This window comes from Pseudophryne corroboree, chromosome 4 (assembly GCF_028390025.1).
Source record: "Pseudophryne corroboree isolate aPseCor3 chromosome 4, aPseCor3.hap2, whole genome shotgun sequence".
In the NCBI taxonomy this organism is placed as follows: domain Eukaryota; kingdom Metazoa; phylum Chordata; class Amphibia; order Anura; family Myobatrachidae; genus Pseudophryne; species Pseudophryne corroboree.
In genome coordinates this window covers 483,882,273-483,897,088 of record NC_086447.1, presented here as the reverse complement: position 1 = coordinate 483,897,088, position 14,816 = coordinate 483,882,273, and the positions used below count along the sequence as shown (strand labels likewise).

The following is a 14,816-nucleotide window of genomic DNA, read 5'->3' as shown; positions in this document are numbered from 1 at the left end:
AGGGATTTTCTTTATATAACACATGTATCTTTGGCAGGGAAGGTTGGCCCCTCTCAGCTCTGAGCCCCATAGCAGCTGTACTCCCTGCACCTATGGTAGCTACGCCCTTGGGCGCAAAGTAATTTGTACCAGAGGTCACTAGGAAATCCTGCATTTGCCCCTGCGCGCTCAGTTCGAGAAGCCTCCACTCTAGAATTATTCAAAAATAGACTCGAGACTAAGGTAAGCATAAACAACTGCATATACCAATAAAGTTTGCTGTGATGCAAAGAATTATGGACAGAAAACCATGAAACTGTGGGACCTATCTGGTTGGGACATTAAGTAAATATTGGAGTTTAAGTCCGGATCTGGCTACAATGTGAACACTGTTTGATGTGATGAGATCGGTGTTCCAGAAATCCATTACACATCACAAATTACCAATTATGTTTGTATAATGAAATACAGAGTATATTTTGATAATATGAATTTTAATTCAGGATGAGGAGAGTTGTATTTATTAAATGTATAACAGCATAATTCAATATGCAATATGGAGACAAGGTACATGTGTTTTATAAGAATTTTGATTGGAGGACCTGGTCACATGGACAGGCCAGTGGGTATAAATGGCCAACTTGGTTTGTTCCATGACACACCCTGAGGAAGGAAAAGAATTCCGAAACGCATTGGTGTTATATGTTCCCCAGGTTTGATCTTTTCACTTTTTACACCTTTTTAAGGACCTATCCATCTGGTTAGAGGATCTCTCTCCCAAAGAGAAGGAGGTAAAACTTTTTTTTTAATGATGGATAGAGAGCACCCAGGTTCCTTAATGTGTGTGGTGGAACAAACCTATTACCATTTGGGGTTACCTGTTTGTTTTTATGGATGTATTTTTTAAAATATTTTTTATATTTTTACTGTAAAGAAATAAATGTTTTTTGGATAGTTTTTACAACTCGTCCTTAGTCATTTGTGCATACTATCATTCATGGTGGATTGTGAATTGTATCCTGTTACCATTGGGATTCGGTGTAAAAGATACCTTTCAATGGACATAAGGAACAATACCTAGGTGAATGTCTCCCATGATGGATAAAATGATGTCCACCAGACTTTTGGTGATATTGTGTGTGAAGATCTAAAGAAACTTTTTGATGCTTGCATCTCATTTAGAAGAGGCTAGTCCAGAGGTTCCAGTCTAATATATGAAGGAATATTAAATACTGCTAATTGATGAGATCTCCTGTTCTTCTGCTTGAATTCTCTCTCAAGAACACAGGACATCCTGACATTTGTTCTGTCTAGCAGCACTTGTGGACCACTCTATTTTGGTTTTACAGACTCAAGACTTACTGTACCTACAGTATTTACTAACGCATTTCACTAATGTCTTTTGTTAAGCTTGTTTTCTATGTTGTGCTGTAAAAGCAAATGTAATACACTTTGAGTCCTATTAGGAGAAAAGTGCTATATAAATAACTATTATTATTATTATTATTATTATTATTATTATTATTGTTGTCAATTATCCTGTTGGGGAAAAAAGTAATACACAATATTCTGCTGTGTACATTATTACTTGATATGGTAGCCACGCATCAGTAATTTTCCCTCACACTTGTGTGGGAAGCAAGAAAAAACTAGCAATGCTATCTCACCCAACCGTTGCGACAACACGTTGCAGCCACTGCAAAGAATTGAACTCTAACCATAGAACGCTTTGTAGTATGCAAAAACAATAGAATAGTCCAGTCTAACAGCTCAACTTGGAAGCCATGTTGGGTTGTCAGAAAAAAGTTGGTTTACTCTACACAGCACAACTATGCCGCTGGGCTGCTAAAGTGATTAGCACGCTAAGCATAAAGCTCATTCCCATGTCTGGTTACACAAAGTAGCATGTAGCACCTTGTAGTAAAACAAAAGTAACATTAGAGGACAGGGTGACAAGTGTGCCTTAATACATACATTTATAAAACCCATGACTATGCTTAGTGTTTGCAGAGTGAGAAATGTATAGAAATCACAAAAACAGCATCTTAAAAGTTTACACAGAAATTTATCAGATAAAAAGAGATGTTCTAAAGAACAGTCCATCAAGACATCCTATGAATCCAAACCAACAAATCACAAACAGCAACACTGCAGTTGTATGTTACTTTCTTTCCACACGCACAAGTCACCCTCTTCACAGTGGGAATGTTAATAACAATACAAAGAGTTTCTTCAAATTTACCAAAGAAAGATATGTTGTATTTTAATATTCAAAACATTTGCACGGGTCTGATGTTCCCAACACGCTCAAAGTTACAACTTTGGAAACATGTAACATAACAGAGGATTTGACACTCCACAAAATCAGAATTGAGTCCATATTAATAAATAATGGGAGTTGTTGCGGAAACAGTAGTTTAAACTGCTGATTTTGTTTTTTGTTTTTTTCCTTTCTTACAAATGAAGCTATAGAAATACAGTATATACATAGTACTAACAGTACACATACACTAAAAAAAGCTGCTATGCCCCAACCCACACTGCACAGAATGCCTTCCTATTGAATCCACATAACTTTATAAAATGTATGTCTGTCTCGAATAGCAGGCACTGTGCAGACATAGGTGAATGGGCAAATGCTTTATTTGAGTTAGTAAACATATACACTGAATCACAATGTGATTTAATGAGTTTTTCAAACTTGTAATAAAAAATAATAAGGGCTGGGGAGACTTTACATTAGTTCCGCTCTTTCTCATAGATAAGTGCCGGCACACAAGCTCTATGCTAGTGTCATTTTGGACTCTTGGCTACATCTGTACAAGTGCATATAATTACATTAATGTTACTTCTACCCTGTGATATCCTCACACCAGTGACTGAGGACTGAATTGCACATTTTTCTTTATCAAAACAGGAGAAAGCAAATACGAAAACAGAATAGCAGGCAGGGAAATGGGTTTGTGGTTCTATGGAAAAGGGTGTCTGGGGACGAAAGTAAATTCCACTTTTCCCCTGTTCCGTCATTGGCATGCCCATACTATTCCAATTATCATGAAAGGGCAGTGTGTATGCAGAGAGATTGTCTCTCTGGCTTCCTGGATCACTGAAATCTAAGGAGGGTGAAATTTCATCCTATATCTCTTATGACGCTCAGCAAATATCTCTTCCCTCCCCTGTCAGATTCTGTTACACCCTAGGGGAATTTTGGTCTTTAGTTCAACACTTTTGCTCTGTTCCCATCTGGGGTGCTGTGTAGGGGGAGTTCTGAAAGAAATTTGAGTAGAATAAACATTTACAGATCTCTTTTGCCATCTAGCCTGTACAAGAAACCACAATATCAACTATTCATGCTGCCTTCTACCGCACTCTTTAAGGATTAAACTCCATAAAGCCTAACACTGAAAATATGGCATCAGACATAAAGGTGGCCTTTGTTAAAATAAAAAAGTACAATATTAGCCATTAAAAGTTCTTTTTTTATATATATGCTTCAATTAAAAGTGCATTGTGGGTAAAAAGAGAGATGACTTTGTAGTGTTGCTACTCCAGTACAAATCCTTTACCCTTTCAACAGTTCCAAAACCTATATAGCAAAGTACAATTCTCACTGTAGCAGCAAAACCATAAAAGTCTCTTTGAAACAAAATAAAAAAAGCAAAAGTCCACATAATTCCAGTCATACATTTCCAAGCCCTACAGACATTGAGGGATAAGTAATCAATTGGTCCACTTTCTTCTTTTTGAAAGCTACTGCAGGTGTAGTGGAAAGTAAAGGAGGAATGCTCAGCATCCTGTGAGTTATGGATGACTTGACTCTTCTTGCATGATATCATAATGGTTAGAGACAGCAGGAAATCTGTTTGTGTTCAGCAAAGGCAGTGGCAGGCAGGCGACAACCAAGGAGTGGACCAGCTGGTAGTTTGGTGAAGTAATATATATTGCGCTGTTCCCATTTCCCATGCAAGATACCCTGTAAGCCAGCATCCTACACAAACAGATAAAAAGAAGAACATTAGAACTGGTTAAAGAAAAGCAGACATTGTACTACATCACATGAACAATAAGGGGAATGCATATGGTAGATTAATACATCAGATATGTATGTATATACATATATATATATATATCTATATGTACAAATTTATTATTGAACTATCAATTTTGGAGTGCTTTATATATATTGCAATTAACTACAAGTTTTGTTTTTCTTATTGTAGAGGTGCTGATTTGCGATATTAGTAATTAACCCTCACTTACTCCCATCTAAAACACCATAAAATTACTTTTGCAGATCAGTGCATATACACAGTGATTTAACCAATTTTGGAAAATCCGAATTCACAATGTAAAAGATCTTGAGTAGACTTAGAATTGCTGAATTATGATAACATTTATTACATTTATTTATTAAAATGCACAATCAAAAATAATAAAGTTTCATAACTCACACTTAAAAACAATATTTTAGGTTAGTTAACATCTTTTTTCTTTTCTTTATGTAATTTGTGGTTTCTGCATGGTGATAACTGTATGATCTCACAAAATAACCTTGTATTGCAAGTACAAATTATTGCAAGCGCGAGCAGCTTTACTTTTTACTTACAAAATGATAACATTATTTTAAAACCTTCTAGAGAACTTCACCTATATACAAATAAATAATTTTATGAAGTGGTCCAAATATATATATATATATATATATATAGGAGAAGATGAGTGGTAGGGGTGGAGGGAAGAATAACTGAGTCAAGCAGTAATATCTATATATTAATAATATAACTTATTTCTATACCAAATTAATGCTCTTAGGGGGTCGTTCCGACCTGATCGCTCGCTGCAGTTTATCGCAGCGCGGTAATCTGATCGGAACTGCACATGCGCCGCCGCCGCACCAGACGGCTGAAGGCCGTCGTTGCCTAGCGATCGCCTCTGCCTGATTGACAGGTAGAGGCGGTCGCTGGGCGGGAGGGAGCTGGACGGCGGCGTTAAGCCGCCATTTAGGCTTGGCTGGACCATTGGGGGGACGGGCCACGGCGGGAGCTACGCTGGCCGGGAGTTGCTCCTCAGATGCAAAAGCATTGCCGCTGTGCGATACTTTTGCATTTCTGCGGGGGGGGGGGGGGGGGGGGCGGGAGCTGCACTGACATGCGGGCCTGACTAGTCCTGTGCTGGGCGTCCCCCCACATGTAGGAGTGCCTGAGCGTAGCTGTGCTAAATTTAGCACAGCTAAGATCAACTCGGAATGGCCCCCTATGTGGCAAAATGTCCGCCTACCATTTACAATGCATCACCATTCTGCTTTGAAAAATGTGACAAGTGGTTAACTCTGCCTGTCCACCTACCGAGTGACCTGGAACATGTGACCTGCTGGCTGGTCTGGAAACTGCTACAGTTATGTACACCCACTGAGCAAGGCTACTATGGGCTATCGACTCCTAATGGAGTAATATGTTTTGCCTAGCAAACCTTTGCCTGGTTGAAACCAGGCAGATCAGCTATTCTTTATATTACTAGCAAAAGGATGACGTTTATGAGTGACATATTTCTATGATGCCATTGTTTGAGCAGGGCACATCATATACCAAAATAAAAGGTCTTGGTCCATGTATTTGCAGAAAAGTATTGGTGTTGTAATTGGTTGCTTCACTTCGGAGATATGTGGCAAAATGTCCGCCTGCCATTTACAATGCATCACCATTGTGCTCTGGAAAATGTGACAGTGAACTCTCCCTGAGCACCTGCTGGGTGACCTGGAACATGTGACCTGCTGGGTGGTCTGGAAACTGTGCCATCTATTTGCAGCCACCCACTAAGCAGGGATTTTTCAAAATTTCACTCCTAAGGTGGTGAAAAGGGGTAAAATGTTCCGCCCAGCAACATTTGCCTGGTTGAAACCGCGCACATCAGCTAGTATATATAATAAAAGAAGATATATCAACATGACCCATGCCATGGACGTTGCTATAGTGGCTAAAGCGGGTGCAATTGTTCTGAGGCGAAGATGCTTAAGTTGCCCCGGAAACAGATAATATAGCTGTCTACCAAGTTACAGAATTGCCAGCAAAAGCAATTGGGTCTGACCCATTGCAAGGCCTAAATGGCAATGGAAATTAATTTTACATTAATTATGTGCATAGTGGATGTTATGTTAAAGGGGGCTGTAAAATGGCATAATCAGAATGTTGCACTGTAATGTGGTATAATATTGACTAAAGGGCACTGTCATGTTACATAACATGAACTGGGGCTCTGTAATGTGGAACAATATTAACTGGGTGCACTATAGCAGTGATGTTCAGTCAGGTGAGGCAGAGCCTCTCATGTCATAGTCCAGTATACTCCAGAGTTATAACTATAAAAATGATGAGAAAAATACAAATAATGTAATATTACTATCTTCTTTGTTTTATACTAATCACTTTTATAGTGAAAACTCTGGAGTATACTGGACTATGACAGGTGAGGCAATGCCTCCCCCATAGCCAGATTAAAGCGGGATGCAGGGGATATTGTACCCTGGGTCCCCCACTGTCTGGGGCATCCCAGCCAGAGCACACTGATATCACTAGTTATCCCTCTTGTGCAGGAGCAGAACCAGGCAGCCAGAATGCGAACAAAGCAGAATGCAGTGCAGGGAGAGAAACAGGAGTATTGGGTTTTATGAGCTACCAATGGTGCTTCCTGACCAGAGGAGAGATAGGAGGGGTAGAGAGCTGTAAGTAACCCAGGGATTCAGCTTCTCTTCTTCCCTGCCTGGGTGTCTGGGCCCTGTGTAATCTGTTATCTAATGAGAGAATTCTGGTCTAGAGAGAGACACACACAGAGTCCTCCTCAGTCCTGTCCCAGTGTGTAAATAGTACAGAGACTGCTGCTATTCTTGCATGTGACAAAATAAATGATAGATTTTATTTTTCTATGTGTATTTTAAGGTTGTTTAAGTTGACTTTGTTCCACTGCAAGAAAACTTTATAAAATAGTTCTCTCAGTTACATGGAGTGATAAATAGTACCCAGCATTATTAAACTATTAGTTTAAATCTAATATACAGTACACCATTGGTTTAAATTTAATATGCAATATTTATGATGGCAATCACCTCTGTTGAAATACCATTTTTATCAATTAAATAGTTCAACACAGGTGGTGATGCCAATCAACTATTAAGAGGGAATTCCAAGTAGATGGCATATTGTGCCTCCTGGAATAGGTCATGTTGGGAGGTATGTACACTCTAATATACACCCTCCCTTTCTCCAGCTCCCTTGTCTTAAGTGCCACGGCCCCCCAAGGCTTAATTCGGCCCTGGTCTCCATTGCCGGCCCTTACCACACATCTCTGATCAAAACTCACCACATTTCCAGCAGTATATACTCCTGCAACTTTGTATAATGCCCACATATGTGTGTGTAAATCTGGCTTTGATACTAACCAGTGCCTTCCCAGCTATTTACCTCACATCACTGTACTATGGCATGGCATAAAATGAACTGGGGCCACTACAATGTGGCATTATGAACTGAAGACACTTCAGTGTGACATAATATGTACTGGGGGCAATGTACTGTATTTAGCCTCCACCTGGCCCATCAAGAAGAGAGGAATGGTCATCAGCTCTGACAGAGCTTGGGGGCTGTGGACTGAGTTCCCCTCCTCACATTTTTATTCACAGTACATGGACCCATGGCATTATGACTTGCAATTTTGGCAGTGATGTCGGTGGTCAGGAGGAGGACATGCAGGGTGATGTAATGGGATGGCACAAACACATGGGATGCGATTGTGCCAGTGAATGCCCTGCTGGCTGTGTACCAGGCGACCATGCCAGGTAAGTGGTAAGAGAATACTTTGTCACTTTCTGAGGCCCAGAGCAAAACTTGCTCCCTAGGACAAGGGGCAGACAGGGTTAAGGATCCTGATGTTTCCTACAAGAAAGGTACACTAACTGGGTATGCTTGTTCTGGAGTGTGTGAAGGATAAAAGGAATATGAGATCCAGTGGGCAGGACTTTCAACACTGACTAGCAGCTGGACAATAGCTAGGTCCGATGGGGCATAGCTAGTGTCAGGAAGCCATCTCATGTTTTCTAATGTCCTGTTACTTATAACATTTGTGATGAGTAAAAAAGCCATCTAAGTTAACCAGTGTGAATAGTCATTCATTTGTAAGCAGTTTCTTACAATATATAATATATATGTAGTTAAATTTTTGTATTCATTTTAACCCAATCATTTCCAGATACCTGCATTGCTGATGCTGCTTTCACATTGCAAACCGTGCTTTTAAAACGTTTCTTAAAACGGGTCAGAGCAGTTAAACCCCTTTCACATTGCATGTTGTAACCGGTATATTACCGTTTCATTACCGTTTTGGTACCTTTCACAATGAACCCGTTTCACCCATAGAAAACAGTGGTTGTCATTTTAAATGGACTATTTTGGCCCACACATATGACGTTTTTTTTTTTTACACAATAAATGTAATAATTTGGGTTGTCGTACGCTGGAACTCAGCAGCTTCAAGCATCTTTACCATGTTTTTGTAGATTATTGCATCCTTCACTGTACCAGTGATTTGTCTAGCAATTTCTTCATCCCCTCTGATCCTAAGCAGCTCCCTAACCTCCTCATCACTCCAATTTGCCATTTTAAACTCTCTTCTGTATAATAAAACAGCTTAAAACGCTTCTTCACTCTCATGTGTTCCTCCAGTTTATTTCCTGCTTCTGCCTGGTGACATCACGCATGGAGACAGCCTATCACCTTCTGTGGCTTGGAAATACCATTTCTGAGCCTTTCACATTGCACAATGAAACGGGTCGGAACCGTGTAGGACCCTGCTTTTTACCCGTTTTAAAATACCGGTATTCTGTAACCGGTAAATTCTATGTGGCGCTTTCAAACCGCAGCTAGACCCGTTTTGGAAGGCTTAAAAACCGTCAATTTACCAGGTTATAGCTGCGGTGTGAAAGTACTATTACTGTAACCTTCGCTTGCACCAATGTTCATTAAAAAAATACAACTGAATCTAAACTATATTTACTTCAGATAGCAGTATCATTCAATTCAGATTTCATTTTTGCTTCAGTAATGTTTAGCTTTCTAAGACAAATGCAAAGATAAAATATTGGATAAATCTTAAAGTTTGTTGTAAATAAGCTACATACAGATATAATGGCCTAATACTGTATTAGCATCTGTCCAATTTCTAGCTGCCATATGTCTTATAGATATCAATTTCTCGTTTAAAGAGTATCTAGCAGTAAAAAACACAGACAACCTTCAGTTCTATAAAAACCAAGGGTCTATTTATTAGGAGTATTTTATTTAACATGACTAGGGATTTGTTTGCATTTCTCTTTCACCGAATGTAAAAACCTATTCATAACATGTAATGTCAGATTTTTTTTTAAGATTAATTTTGTAATTGTCTGCGCATGCTGTGTCAAGTGTTAGGGTTATGCTGCTGCCTTACGTTAGTTACAGAATTCCAGTCCTAATTTCAGTTTGGTTGTTGTACTGTGATGCAGCCGAGGGTGGTGATTCTGTGGAGGGGGGAGAGGAATAGGAGAGTGTGGTTGGAGTTGTCCTAACTCTTGTTTATCTTGTGTTTTTATTTTGCAGAGAAAATATGACGGATGTATTGATCATCCTTCTATTGAATACTCTGTCTGCCGTTTTTTAGTGTCGGGTATAACTTTGGGGGTAATTCAGAGTTTATCGCAGCAGCAAATTTATTAGCAGTTGGGCAAAACAATGGGGGTCATTCCGAGTTGATCGCTCGCTAGCAACTTTTTGCAGCGCTGCAATCATGTTAAATCTCTGCAAAACTGGTCATGCGTATGCACTGCAATGCACAGGCGCGTCGTACGGGTACAAAAAGGATTGGTGCTGGGCGATGGATTTAACGAAGAATCCATTCGCACAGCCGATCGCAAGGTGATTGACAGAAAGAGGGCGTTTGTGGGTGTCAACTGACCGTTTCTGGGAGTGTTTGGAAAACGCAGGCGTGTCCAAGCGTTTGCAGGGCGGGTGTCTGACGTCAATTCCGGTACCAAACAGACTGAAGTGATCACAGCGGCTGAGTAAGTCCAGAGCTACTCAGAAACTGCAAAAAACGTTTTTGTGCCATCAGCTGCAACAGCGTTCGCACACTTGCAAAGCGAAGATACACTTAGGCGGTGACTATGTGATCGCAGCGCTGCTAAAAGTTGCTAGCGAGTGATCAACTCGAAATGACCCCCCCATGTGCACTGCAGATGTGTCAGATATAACATTTGCAGAGAGAGTTAGATTTGGGTTGTTTATTTTGTTTCTGTGCAGGGTAAATACTGGCTGCTTTATTTTTACACTGCAATTTAGATTTCAGTTTGAATACACCCCACCCAAATCTAACTCTCTCTGCACATGTTATATCTGTCCCCCTTGCAGTGCACATGGAGGGTTATTCTGACCTGTTCGCTCGCTGCCATTCATCACAGTGCAGCGATCAGGTCAGAAGTGCGCATGCACCGGCGCACGGCTGTCGTTACCTAGCGATCGCCTCTGCCTGATTGACAGGCAGAGGTGGTCGCTGGGTGGGAGGGGGTGGCACGGCGGCATTTGGCCGCCATTTTGTGGGTGCAGCCGGACCGTGCGGGGGGCGGGCCAAAGTGGCTGCGTGACGTCACATGCAGCCGCTGCGACCCGGGCAGCGACAAATAGCTGTCGGCCAGCACACAAAAGCTGCGCTGGCCGGGAACTACTCCTGAAGTTCAAAAGCATTGCCGCTGTGCGATGCTTCTGCACTTCTGTGGGGGGGGGCCTGACATGCAGAGTGGGCTAGCCCTGTGCTGGGTGTTCCCCAGCATGTCAGTGTGCTTGATCGTAGCCCTGCAAAATTTTGCAGGGCTACAATCAGGTCTGAATTAGGCCCATGATTTTGCCCAAATGATAACAAATTTGCTGCTGCAATCAACTCTGAATTAGGTTCTTTGTTTCTGGAACAAACCATGTTGCCATGAAAGGGGAGCAAATACATTTATGTCTTTTCTGTGCAGGTTAAATAATGGCTGCTTTTGCATGTAGCCAACAAACGTTCTACTGCTTAATTTTTACACTGCAATTTAGTGGGTTATATAATTGGGCTCAAGGATTTGTATGCAAACAGCCGCCAGGCCTAGGGTCATCTTCGCTCCATCTTTTCACTGGGGTGGGTGGGGCTGGGAGGGGAGGGAGCTGCTGGGAGAGTTCTCCCTGTTGATGCCTCCGGACACACATTGTGGTGGGGGGGGGGGTCACACATTCTCACACATGCTCACACACACTCACACATACTTACACACACAGCTGCTGCAGAAGACTGGATCCCAACAGACTGGTGGAAGAAACACAGATTCGGAAGGTGAGCAATTAAGGACTCATTAAGCTAATTGGAAACTTCAAATTGCCTATTTAGTCATTAGGGAGGTGCCACAGCAAGTCCAGATGATTTTTTCCTAAAAATAAAGATTTTAGGAAAAATCAGACTCACACTGGTGGGTGAGAAAAAAGATGCAGTGATTTCTATAAAAATCACCATGGATCATTTTCTCCTTTAATTGAATAAGAAAAACCTTGAGGCTGCAAGACCCCCCCCCCCCCTCCCCCACGTGCCATTGGTTTTTTTTAAAAAATTAGCGCACAATTGAATATGCCCTGTAGATTTCAGTATGAACACAACCCACCCAAATCTAAATCTCTGTGCACGTTACATATGCCCCACCTGCAGTGCAAAATGGTTTTGCCCAGTTTGTTTTTTTTGCTTTACTTACAAACATAAATCTGGCTAGAGTGTGTTAATTAATTGTGAGCTATAAGGCAGTGGCGCAAGCGGGGGGTGGGGGTGGTTGAGTACCCAGAAACCCGCTGATAGGCCGAATTCTTGTTTTCAAAGACAGAGCTGTGTCTCTGTCTCAATACAAACCACGATTGCGACGGCTACTGCGATCGTGATCATAGCTGCTGCTGCAGAGAGCTCTGGTCATCAGTGCTCTCCGCAAAGAATATACATGGAGGAGCATGAGAGTTTTTGCGCATGTTCAGTGACGGCAGCTCCCTCTACGATCAGATCATGCTCAAATTTTACAGCGAGCAGGCCACCAGTCTCCTCCTCTCAGCCCAGGGTCTGTGTACTGTATGTTTATATGTATGCACAGTGAGTGTGTCTGATGTACTGTATGTGTGTGTGTGTCATACTGTATATATCGTGTGTGTGTGTGTGTGTGTGTGTGTGTGTGTGTGTGTGTGTGTGTGTGTGTGTGTGTGCAATCCAGTTAATTGGCACCCTTTATTTTAAGTCAATGACTTTGGTTGCATTCCTAAAGTATATACCCCAAATATGGCAGTCCAGGTACAGGCGGCATATCATAGAAGGCATATTAATAAAGAAATGCCAATCCTTTATTCTGGACTTAACCTGTCATCAGGGATATACATACAGTGTCCAAAAAAAGTACAGATATTTATACCCCTATAATCACACAATGCCACTCCGCTGGAGGACGCCACCGTCAGCTGCCTCAAGGACCGCGCTAGGACAGGGAGTCGTATATCTGGGACAATTTTATTAGTAGGGGGCCCCTATAAATTAGTTGCCCTGGGATACTCACAAGCCTTAGGGGGTCATTCAGACCCAATCGTACGCTGCCTTTTTTCACAGCCGTGCGATCGGGTCTGAACAGTGCATGCGCATGCACGTCGGTCGCTGGCGTTGGGGATCGCCGGGCAGCGACAGAACTAACGAAGAAAGCGATTGCACCGGCGATCACAAGAAGATTGACAGGAAGAAGGCGTTCATGGGTGGCAACTCACCGTTTTAAGGGAGTGTCCGGAAAAACGCAGGAGTGCCCATCCGTTTGGGAGGAATATTCCTGATGTCACCATCAGCCCAGATCGTCGCAGCGGCTGAGTAAGTCCTGGGCTGTGCAGAAACTTTTTGTTTGTGCAGCTCACTGCACAGCCGATCGCGCCCCTGCAAAACGATTACCCCCTCCCCTGTAGGCGGCGATTACCTGGTCAGAGCAGTGCAAAAAAAACGCCTGCGTGCGACCATGTCTGAATGACCCCCTTAATCCATCCCTGTGTGATATTATTCCTCCAAAGAGGGTGGCGGGAAATGGTAATCCAATGGAAATAGTTGAGGTGAATGTGAATGAAAAATGGCCTTTCGTAATCAGGATATTCTGAAAAAACAAAGCAATACATTTTCATCATTCTGCAAATGTATCAACCTTTTCTAACAGAGATGTAGGACCATATGCAGGTTTGTACCATACGCTTCCAGTACTCTGGAGAGAGACTGGGAGTTGGGCTTGGACCTGTTACCGCTGTGATCTTCCTTCTGCAGCCATTGCTGATCCAGTCAGCACAACTACACAATCTCTATCTAAAAAATGATCCAGATAAATCCAAACTTGCGCTAATTTGGTATTAACAAAATAAATTCAAACCTGCACAGCTTTGATTTAAAGTAATTTTCTTAATATGGCAATCCAAGAAAAAAGTTTCCAATAGTTTCTGGTCAACACAAAGGAACAGGGGCTGCCAGTGCCATGCTAGCAAGGAGGCGTGCATGTTCTAGACAATACTTTACAAAAGTCATACCATGTCATATGGGGATGCGGTTAAGATGCTGGGTGTCGGGATCCTGGCAGTCAGCATACCAACATCCATCAAAATTCCGATGGCGGAATCCCAACAGGGTCAAGAGACAGACGCCGGAATCCAAACAGCTGGCATTCTGACTATGAGTATAGCGGCCAGGTTAGGACGAGGTTAAGTTTAGCCGACACCCAAGGGGAGATTAGGGTTAGACTGCGGGGAGGGGGGTTAGGTTTAGGCTGCAGGTAGGGGTAGTTAGGGTTAATCACCACCAGGGGAAGGTTAGGGTTAAGCACTAAGGGGGAAGTTATGGTTAGGCTGTGGGAAGGGAGGGTTAGGAGGTAGGGAAGATTGGGGAACATACTTACCTCACCCCTGTTGGGATTTCACAGATCGGGATTCCGGCATCACACGCAGCCGCTCTGATGTAAAAAATTTCGGTGGACCTCCTGCATACGCAGCCTAGCTGTGTCTTCCATAGTTGCTGTGACTACAGTTAAATTGCGGACGCAGCCGCTGGGCAGGCCATTCTGCATGCTGGGCATTCTTGCCCTGTGATGGGCAGCCTCCAGCATGCAAAACAAAGGATTGCAGAGTCTGCTTTTTAGCAGAATCTGCAATCCGTACTGAATAACCCCTAAAGGCAGGTAGAACCAGGGTTTCCTTGGACTCAGTACTACTGAAAATGACTGTTAAACTATCATTATATCTCTCCAATGTTTCCATGGGACCCTTGTCCTTTATGAACAGAAGAGTTTCATATACTATATGCTGTGACATTATACAGTGCATTTAATCAGCTATATACAGCTTGAAACTATATATTTATAACTAGATATCTATTCTCTACAATACAAATACAAAACTGCTTTATACCCAAATGTACCCACAATCTGAGCCAATTCTGTATATGTAGTCAATAGGTTTCACAAAGATCGTCAGAAATGTAGTTAAACATTAAATTGGATAACTGTTTTTCTTATTTGTCATTTCTTAAGAGCATAGCAGCTATCTGTCAGGTCTGCAGAACATCACACCAACAGGGATTTAGAATGAACTTAACTACAACTTCTTCAGTGTTGGAGATTGCTATGAAAATATCCCAATGATGATACACTATTTCAGTGTCAGACTGGAGCATTAAGGGCCCACCGGGGTGGTACAGTAGTAGTGGCCCATATTTAGGGATGTGGCCAGCCACCACAGAGGTTTGGCTAA

General features: G+C 42.1%; 1 protein-coding gene across 1 annotated transcript in view; it reads right to left on the bottom strand.

The window, feature by feature from the left end:
* Window positions 1-3,880: 3,880 nt before the first annotated feature.
* SOBP (sine oculis binding protein homolog) overlaps window positions 3,881-14,816 on the bottom strand; it is a 267,379-nt gene continuing 256,443 nt past the window's right edge. The window contains exon 7 of the mRNA XM_063917072.1: window positions 3,881-3,967. The gene's annotated coding sequence lies outside the window, so the exon portion shown is untranslated. The remainder of the gene's footprint in view (window positions 3,968-14,816) is intronic.